At 30.8% G+C, this 11,422-nt stretch overlaps 1 protein-coding gene across 1 annotated transcript in view; it reads right to left on the reverse strand.

The window, feature by feature from the left end:
• The window catches only part of LOC125068486, a 108,584-nt gene extending 98,671 nt beyond the window's left edge, over positions 1–9,913 (reverse strand). The window contains exon 1 of the mRNA XM_047677627.1: positions 9,741–9,913. The gene's annotated coding sequence lies outside the window, so the exon portion shown is untranslated. The remainder of the gene's footprint in view (positions 1–9,740) is intronic.
• Positions 9,914–11,422: the final 1,509 nt, after the last annotated feature.

Genomic DNA, 11,422 nt, shown 5'->3' on the forward strand with positions numbered 1-11,422 from the left:
TAGCTCGTAATTAATAAATAAAAAACACACCTATAAACCTATTCCAATCACGATAGCAATAAAGACAAATAAAAAAGGTGGATACCATTGATTTACTCGAATAATCTATGATATTCATCACGGATCGGTTCGATTCGAAAAAATTGCGTTATGAATGTCGTTGGAATTGCTATCGGAACTTTTCAAGTAAAATTAAAGTGGATATAATTAGTTAAGTGAAATACGGTAATAAATAAAGATATATTCATGAAGAACTGTTTGTAATGAATAATATAGCGGAGCTTGTTTATTTCTACTCATCGAGATGGCGTTCAAGGTCGAGATTTGTATTATTTAAAATTTTTAAAGTACATAAATGATTTCTGTGCACTCATTTTCAAAATCAAAATCAAAACCAAAATATATCCACTTTATTCAAATAGGCTCATAAAAGCACTTTTGTATCGTCATGTTTTAAATTAAATATAAAGGTAAAAAAATTGCATCAAACACTACTAAAATATTTTTTGTCCGCGGTTTGATCCTGGAGCCATGAAACTTATAAGCTGGGTTAGCTTGACCATATAGACGGTGTTATCTATTTCTTGTGTCTGTGTGTACTGTCCCTCTACAAAGTGAAACCTGATAAAACATTTACATTTTTGAAATGAAATATAGTTTTTCTTTTTTAAACTGTGAACCGTTTTCATTACTTCAACGTTTACAAGTATGTACTTTAGAATAGTCAAGCATTTTCATTTTGAACTTGTGTGTGTTTATTTGTTACTCAAAATAGAGGAAACTAAATAAGGAAGGATCTAAATACAGAGAATTATAATAAACTTAAAGAATTATTTTAATACCTCCCTATATATATATGAATAAATAGGTAGGTAATGGTAAAACAGTTCTGTAAATTTTTTTTTCCAGTTTTTAAGTGTTTCCTTTTTTTTTGTTAGCTATCCATGAGTTTTGAAAAAAATGATAAAGGTATTTTTTCGAAACTTGATAATTGTTATATTTTTTTCTAATTTACAATAATCATTATAGTGGAATTTAGATCACTGAGCGAACACTAGTTTTGTTTACTTTTCCCTTTGTTCAAATGCTAGTTAAGTCGAATCCCAAAAAGTAATCATTTAAAACAAAAATGTATACAATATGTATAAATATTTCCAAAGAATTCTTCTGAAACTTACAAGTGGAGATTGAAAAATCGCTCCCACATTGTGGAATTCTATTTGTAAGTATACGTCATACTTTGCAAAGTTGAAGTATAATCCTTTGAGGAATTTCAAATAGTGACGTGTTAATATTTATTTTGGAAACATTTTCATTCAAAATTTTAATTTTATGGGTCCAAATAAAAAACCTTGCGTTCGACGCAGTGTTTATATTATTCATTTATTTCTATCGCTGGCTGTATAAGCCAATATGGCCCAGTGATTAGAACGCGTGCATCTTAACAGATGATTAAGGATTCAAACCCGGAAAAGCACCACTTAATTTGCATTTGTAATTCATCTCGTGAAGTAAAACAACGTAATTAAACCTGCATGTCTCCAATTTAAATAGTATTCTGCCGCATTTTTTCACCAAGCCGCATTGAAGCAGATTGGTAAAAAAATCTCCAAACCTTCAAAAGGGACACGAGGCTTTTAGAGTCTGTTACTTTACTATAGCCCATCACATCCTCAGTCTTTTAAACATGCTAACATTCATATAATAAATACATACATATTTGTATACGTCATAAAGTCATTAAATCACTTATACTGAACACGCCTCTTGCAATATGATATTAATCCTTTCCAGCGAACGGTTAATTTAAAAATAGTCATTATTAAAAAAAAAAAAGAATTATAATAAAAAATTATATTATTAATAAACCTTAAGACTTTACCCAGGAGCGGGGTATTTACAGTTTAAATATAAACAGCGTTGATAACAACGAGTATTTTTTAAATTAAAAAAAATATATTCACAGACTTTTCTGTCATTTTACTTTTGTGGATCAACGAGTATTTAAATCGTATTGTTATCAGTAACAAGCATGCATTGCAATCGGCCGCTACTCATAAATAATTCTGTTTATGCACAATTATGTTACAAACTGTTATAGCAAAACTTTTCCAATGAATATTGCGTTGCATATATTAAATCGAAATGAAATTCCGATGTAGTTATTGAAGTCGATATCACAATCTGAATCGAGTTTCACTATTGGAAAATACGTGTAATATTTTAATACATGAAAGTTATTTTACATTTATCTAACTATATAAATATTTATCGTCTTCGAAGTAGTTTATATTCGTTTGTTTTAAATAAAACAATAAAATCGAACTATTCCTGATCGATGATGTAAATATTATGTAAAATTTATGTATCCACAGATTTCGATAAAGGTATTGCAGACGAACACGCGACGAACGTTATCTACATATAAAATTTGATATATACATCTTTATATAATGCAAAACATAAAGCTTGAAGCTAGCCAAGAGATATAAAAATATAATAAAATGAATTGTTATTTAAAATAATATAATTTATAAATGTTGTTCAATATGAAATTATTAAAGCAAGTTACTTGATGGTAGAGATTTAAGCCTACCCGTCTGGGTACCACCTACTCATGACATATTCGCCGTCAATCAGCAATATGTCTTGTTATGTTTCAATTTGAGGTGAGCGAGTGTGGCTACAGATACAAAGGACAGAATCTGTGATCCAAAACGTTGGTGATGCATTGACTATGTAACGGATGTTAAAAATTTCTTATAGCGCCAGCGTTTATGGACGGTGACCACTCACCACTGGGTAGTCTATTTACCTACCTAAATAAAGTACAATAAAGTACCTTAGTAGTAAAAATTTATGGTAGAGAAAATATTTTATCTATACTAATATTATAAATGCGAAAGTAATTATATTTGTCTGTGTGTCTGTTGCTCTTTCAGTGTTAAACCGCTGAGCCGAATTTGATGATATTTAGTATGAAACAAGCAAGAATCCCAATCAAGGACTACTTTTTTATATCTAAATCCTGGCGATAAACCCCTAAAACGAGCGAAGCCGCGAACGACAAATAGTTATATACATAAAAACGTATATTATGTTTGGCGATACTACAGATAATATTATGTTGCTATTGCGTATCTTGTAACTAATATATAACCTGCACAGCGTTAAATTAAGAACTAATAAAATACGTCACGCCCGACTTACGAACTATATAACTACGTAAATGTATGAGCAAAACACACATCAGCCCGCATTCGTCCACTGCTGGACATAGGCCTCTCCAAATGCACGCCAGTGTGCTCTTTCTTCGGCAATGTATGAGCAAAATAAATATCTTATTCCGAGATATTTTTTAACCAATATGTCATAAATAAAAAATATATTGAGATTTCACAATATTCGTATGCTGTAAAAATATACTTCAAATCTCACTCATAAATTCTTGAAAACCGACATACATACGTTGATAATCTATTTCGTTACCTATTATGTGCGGATTATTTAAATATCATAATAATATTGACGATCTTCATGATCGTATTCGTATATTTCGAACTTGTTCTCAGAATATACCTCCTATAACAAAATGTCCGATATAAAACGACACAACACGCCCAAATATCGCGTGGACATTACTCGTAAAACGTTATATTTAAGATATTGTGCAGTTTCTTAATTTCATATTTCAAACCTATGCTCGCGACCATTTTTAGTGTAGACTTAGAACAGTATTCTTATAAAGCTGTTTATTCGTAATACAATCAAACTGCATTAATATAGGAAATGTAATTAGCCTGTGTATGCTGCTTTTAGTAAGGTGAAAACATTAAACGGCAGAGCAATACTAACTCGGTACCGAGCGAATTAACAATAATCTAGACACGCGGAAGCGTGTCAGCCAAGTTCTAGTATAGCAGAACTGGCGTGCAGCACCGTGTGTAATATTACACGAACCATTTGGAGCCACTTTTGACCTCCTCATAACTCAAAAACTATTTGACATAAATGTGTCAAATTTGGCTCATATATTAAGACTCGCGAGATACATATGTGTTCCAAATTTCATAAACGCATCTCAAATGGTTATTTAGATATTAACGTCTAAAAATCGTCATTTTTATCACTGACTGACCTATAGATCAAAACTATAACCTACTTCCAGGTGACCTAGAAAGTTCAAATTTGGCATGCAGGTAGATAATTACGCCAATATAAAGGAAAAAATCTGAAACTGGTAATTTTTTATCATATTATTATAATTTTTCATTTTATTGGATCTATTAGAAACACTTATATATTTAGTTCCTGTAATAACTGTAATAAAAAAAATTATGTAAGAACCAGCAATCAAAACTTATGACAGCCGGTCTTAATGTGGATTTTAAGGTCTTCACGTGAATATATAACAAGTTGAATACCACCCTTAAGTTTTTTAAATCCAAATATTTCCGTTTTATTACTTATGAGTATAGCCGACTTTCGTATTTATTACGTTATTAACTAGCATTTAGTGCACATCAATGGCGCAAAATCATTATACTTAAAAAAAAATAATAATAATAGGCGTTTCGGTACACAGCCGGAGCAGCGGGATAGGAGCGTTGCGATTAAACCTTAACGCGGACGTGTCTGAGCGAGTGGCAACCGCGCTCATAAGAATTATTTCAATCCCTTCCGATGGAAGCTGCCTAGTCTATTCGACTGCATATTTTTGTTTGAGTATACTAGTATACAACAATAAAATAAGTTTCGTGAGACTGTAGTAGAGTATGTATATCGTAACTGGAATGATTTAAGTTTGTACTCTAGCGCTACAAACGGGGATCCTTATTGCTTGGAAGAACAGTATCGAGCAAGCATGCTGATGTCAGTAAAGGACTGGTGAATGGATTCAATGGAAAAATAGAGAAGATACATTGGGGACGTCGATAACAGCAATAGCGCACGTAAAATAACAGTTTAATTTAAACATACTTTAATTTGCGAACTAGAAGTCAAAACCAAGTTACAGATATTAAGTATTGTACATATATGTTCAAAGGAAACAATTCTCTATTTGCTTAGCATATTCTACTACTATAAACAAATCACAAGGCCTTCGCCTTGACGGTGCTCTTTTCGACATAGGCTCCTCTATATTAAGTAAAGAGCAGGCTTACGTTGGCCTCTCTAGAGTTAAAAACTTAGATGGAGTACATTTTATCAATTTAGGTCCAAGTCAAATCAAGACACAAGAGAGCTCTATTGTAGAGTACAACCGTTTGCGCACGTTATACCACCCCTTCTTGGGCAAATTAAGTATAGACAGAAAACGCGTAAAAAAATTCCGGTCACTGAGTGGGCAATTCACTCGAACATTTCAGAGGTACCTACAAGAACAATAAGAACGTATCAAAAAAAAGACAATTATACCCCGTAAACATAGGAAAATAGAATAGTTTAACAAAAACCATTTGGTATTAATTTTGTTATTAATAAGTACCTACTAATAATTTATACAAAAAGTAGTGATATCCCATCAAAAACATAAATGTAAAAATGAGAGCCAAGTTAAATATTATGATATATACCTTGGTTGTTGACTTCAACGACAAAAGAAGTGAGATCTAAATTTTTGCCAAGTTAAATAGCCCTTCTGAAATTTATTTATAACTACATAAAATAGCATTTCTTCTTATAACTTGGGATAATATATTGTTGCCTAAGGTCTGACTTGGCTAGTTCTTATATGTTTATAAACACAAATTGTAGTTTGTGTTTAGAATAACAAATTATAACTCAGAACATCTAAGAAGAATGGAGGACAGGTCAGTATTGCTTAGTTAGTATACGTACATTAAGAGCTGCGATGGTCCAGTCTCTAGAAAATATGAATCTTAACCAGATATTGCGAGTTCATATCCAGACAAGTACCATTGAATATTTGCGTGCCTAATTTGTGTTAATAATTCATTTGTAACAGGCTTAGAACTTACGAAGGCTATAATATAATTCGTATATGAGAACTAGCCAAGTCAGACCTTAGGCAACAATATATTATCCCAAGTTATAAGAAGAAATGCTATTTTATGTAGTTATAAATAAATTTCAGAAGGGCTATTTAACTTGGCAAAAATTTAGATCTCACTTCTTTTGTCGTTGAAGTCAACAACCAAGGTATATATCATAATATTTAACTTGGCTCTCATTTTTACATTTATGTTTTTGATGGGATAAGGATCTACTCTATATATGACGACGCACTTGCTTTCTTCCTTTAAGGTTTTCTTTTGAACGCAGCACGTGTTTTCTTCTTTTTTTTTAACATATAATATTGATAAAATAATGACCTATCAAATTATAGGATATGTGTATGATCAATTGATAGGGTGTGTGTGTGCAAGTCCGTCGGGATAGGTACCACCCACTCATAAGATATTCAAACAGTAATACTTAGTATTATTGTGTTCCGGTGTCAAGGGTAAGAAAGCCACTGTAGCTGCAGGCTCAAGGGGCACAACATCGTAAGTAGCGTATTATTGATATGAGGAATGATTAATATTTCTTGCAGTGCCAAAGTTTATGATGATAACCATTTACATTTTTATGTTTATAACTGTCCCAGACCACCTACTTCATAAATATATTAATAATAATAAAAAAAAGAATCCAGCGAATCGAAATTACTGTACACTTCACGGGACCGAACTCGATAGAATAAAATTTATACCGTCTAAATCTAAGTCCAGGGGTTTTCGACTAAATAAACATAAAACTACATACGCGTCAGACATAAAATCTTCCTTTTTTGAAAAATAACGAGATGAAAATGTATTGTTTTTTACTCGCTATTGATGATAATAAACAATATCTAAATAAAGTATTAACCATGTGTATGTTTAGTTTGACAAATACTGTAAATTATAATTTACTTCAGTTTGTCAAACCCCTTAAATGAACAGTGCTTGCAAACGGACGCCCGCGTATAACGCACGCGTTATACGTACGATATTATGATCGGACAAGGTCAAGACTATACAAATTGTGTAGTGTGAAGTCGTTGGTGTACTAAATCATTAAAAAAGGCAAGTTTACGATATACAAAGTCACAAAAAGTATGACCATTACAACGCACAACAAATGAATTATTTCAACATTTGCGCAGCAATATAAAAAAAAAAAACTAAACGTCGACTTACTAATGACATCTGAAAATGGTTATCAAGTATTTATTTATATAAATATATCAGTAAAGTTATATTAATATAAGATATTTTTTTTTGTGATCGTTTCATGGAAGCAATAGTAAAAAAGTAGAACACAAATTACTACGATTATTATTAATAGATATTGGCAACGAAGTGGAATGCCATGTTGTACTAATTTAATAACGTTTAAGCGTTTATTTTCTAATTAATATCTCAGAACATCTCCGTCATCATCTTGTCTCATAATATATATTTGTTACATTACAATATTGTAGGACAATCTACTAATGTTATTAGCTGGTACGTTTCGTTCGTTTGTTATTTTTTTTATTCATAAAAATATTAACTTACTTATAGTGATGTTATTATTTTATTACAATTTATAATTTCAGAAAGGTGATTTATTATAATGTATATTTTTCTTGTGATATGTTATTTTGTCAACTTAGTCTTCTTGTTTTTGTATTATGGATTTGTACATCTCCAATAGTATACAGTAAAGCCAAATCTGCGACGGTAGGTATATAAACATCGTTTATTGATGTCACAGCTTATAAAAACAAGAATAAATAAACTGTAACCACAGAGTATAGAAAAAACTCTGCACTGTGCTATTACTTTAATTTAATTTATTTATTAAATAGTATATAGTCATATACATATAAATAATAATATTAATATATACGTTTTCTTTTAATAAAAAATACCGTTTACACTTTGCAATATGAACTAGCAGTTACGTAAAATTCGTTTTACGTGATATTTGAATAAAGGCATGAGAAAAAAGACGTGGGGTGTCCCGTGTGATTATATTACGTGTAATACAATAGAGACAAAGAGATCCCTTCTAGATACTGATTGCATTTTAATGTACATCTTATTAAATAAACAAAAATACTCTGAGGGAAAAATCCTTAAATTTCTCGATCGATGTCAGGATGAACCGAGATGGTCCAGTGGAATATTGTGGTAAAAGTCCGCTAGCAACACGTTGCATTGCTAGCAACACGTTATTTCATTAACAATTTAATTTAACTTAACTTATAAGGCTGCATAAAATAGGTCGGTTAAAAAAACATCAAAAAAACAAAGGATGATGTTCTGCCATGCAGGTCCAATCCGACTTTAAGCCAGCTTGGTGCATAACACACCAAGAACCTCACACCTTCTCCAAGAAAGGAGGCCTTAGTCCAGTAGTAGGACATTTATGGGCATTATATTGTTGCGAAGTCAACATGGGTAGCTACGATAGTAGGTACCAGTTACGATATAAATAAAAAATACGTAACAAGTAATATAAAGGAATATAATTTGTCTTCTCGAGATGACCTTAGGTATAATAAATAACAATTGAATCTTTGCCAAATGTTAAATTCAACTAACATTAGAAATTAAATCAATAAGTTTTTACTTCATTAATAAAATGTACTTTTAAACATATATCGCACAAATGTTAATTAGTAATTGACAATTTTTTTTTTTACTTTCCTGCATATTACAAGCAAATGCTTACAAATATACTGCCCATTGGCTGAATCCATCAGCCAGTTATAGTTTATAAACCAGTTATAGTTCATAGAAAAAAATAAAGAATTTGACATTTATGCAAACGTTTATTAGAATCACAAGGATTGAAGCAAAACTACCGGAAAATTCAGTAGCGGCGGAAATATGTAATTCAGTGTAGCCTTTTTAGGTAACCACCACTGGTCATAAATATTTCGGTATGTATTTATGTTAAATGTTTTGTATCGTAACCTTCCATATAAAGCGTGTTTATACGCGTATTTATTTAAAAAATCAGTTTTACATAACACGAGAGTACTTTAAGCATAAAACATCATATTTAACGTTAGAATTAACGTACGGAATATACTCTTTATAAATCTTTTCCATGACCTTTTTTTATTTTATTTATTGCAAATGAAGCACACACTCTGCCTTAAATAAAATATGAGTCATTAAATATAATTGCTTCTGTAAAGGATCGTATATGAAAATTAAATTAAAATTAAACTGCAAAATTTTTATAACTACTGAATTTGATGGTTTATAAGTAGCGTTACTTATTAGTTACCATATAAAATGCTAAAAATATATACTATATGTATGTATATTACACTAATAATACATTAGGGACTATTCGTTGTATGATATCCGTCAAATAAAATATTTTTACATAGGTTTGGCATTAATAACAGTACGAATACAAGTTTGAAAGTAGGTTGTTGTTATAAATAATAATTAATTAAATATATTTGATAATTTCGTACAATGTTACTATTGTAGTTTTTTATTAAAATGTTTTTAAGTTAAATTGTTTTTCAACTGAACATCTTAAATAAATCATCATGAACTGTTTTCTATGGTAAATAAAAACATCACATACGAAAATAATATTACTTGTCATAATATTGCAGTTTACGACCAGCTGATAAAACCTACAACGAAAGTAAACTCATTATGAAGTTTTTAAATAAAACATTTTAATAATAATATTTCGAAGAAAAGTTTATATTAAATAATAATAATAATATAAAAAGTTACCTAAAAAAATCCCTTTCAATCCTTGTCAATAGTAGTTTTAAATGCACATTACACGAACAACACTGAGAACTTTATTTTTTTCTTAATTCACAAAGTTACTTCAGTTCTATGAAAGTTGGAATACGATTCAGAAATCGAATAGCGAATGACGAAGGGCGGGCGGACGTGCACCTCCCTAGACCCACAGCGACTGACTGAAACGTCTCAAATAGTTGCTACGCTAGTAGTACACAACTCGTATTTTGTCTATTGTTTCGATTTGTAGATTTTTAGCACGAAACACAAACAATTGGCGACAATTACTTGTAAATTCTTGGCATTGGCACAAATGTCTTGATGTGATTTTTAAAATGCATTTTAAGATATGAATGTGCCAAGATAAGGAAATACATCTTTGATGTCACCAAGATTATTTAATCTGTAACGTCAAATACTCTTTCAGGTATATTAAAACATATTGTAACAACTATAAACATCGCTAACCTAACCCAAACTACATAGAAATGAATGTATGTTTAATTTAAAAAGAAAATACAAATATTTTTCCGAATACAAAGCTACATTTTTTAATTCGCATAACATCTATTAGTATTTTAGTATATACTCTTAAATATTTAAAAGAGTTCTGTGTTCGATTTTCAAATCCTTTGCCCAGGAAACCGAAAAGCGGATTATGGATGAATCTCGAAAATTTGGTTACATTTACGTGGAACCGTTTTAGTACGCAATTTTAAAAATCGAACCGTTCGCCGGCTCAGAATTTTGAACATGGCATTCCATATTATATTTCATCCAAAATATGTTACATAACTGTGGTACATTTTTAAAATAATTTTATTACGGTATAAAAATGTCACAATGTACCGAATATATGGAAAGGGTATTTCAATACTTATTTACTAATATAATAAATGCGAAGGTTGGATGGATGGGTGTTTGTTACTCAATAACGCCAGAACGGCTAATCGGATCTGGATGGAATTTGGCACAAGGATAGATTGTAGTCTACAATTGAGCATAGGTTACTAGGTGAGGTTTTTATCTAAAAAAAAATATCTAACACCTTCAGCCCTTACGTAAGTGTTCACTTAGTGTTAAGGCTTTGTCTCATATCTCACATCTCATATCTCATTTCAATATGAAATACTCTACCGCCGCGTTGTGTTCCGGCTTGCAGAGTGAGTGACCCAGTGTAACTAAAGGCACAGGGAACATAACATCTCGGCTCCCAAGGTTGGTTGGCGATGTAAGGTATTGTTTTTCCTTTACGGTGCTTATTTTTATAGGCAGTACCATTTACCATCAGGTGGCCCATTTGAACGTGCGACTAACAATTCAACAGAAAATAATTTAAAAAATGTTCATTGTTAGTTGCTTATGTTTTTTTTAGAGGTATCTTAGATAAAATGCGTTTTGTCGAATTTATTAAATAAATAAACTTTTAAGCCTACAAGATTTTAACCTAGACTTTTATAAACAGACTGTAAAATAATTATATCTTAATATTACTTATAAAAAAAACTTTTTGTTATTTTTTTTGTACATACTTCGAAGCAGCGGTTAGGACAAGTACCGTGTTTTACTTTTGAAAATGAAATATGTCTAATATCTAATATGTCAAAGAAAAACCAACTACGATAGGCGAGTAATATAGTATAATAGTCCTTAATCATTCTTTAAAG

This window comes from Vanessa atalanta, chromosome 13 (genome assembly GCF_905147765.1).
Source record: "Vanessa atalanta chromosome 13, ilVanAtal1.2, whole genome shotgun sequence".
In the NCBI taxonomy this organism is placed as follows: Eukaryota; Metazoa; Arthropoda; class Insecta; order Lepidoptera; family Nymphalidae; genus Vanessa; species Vanessa atalanta.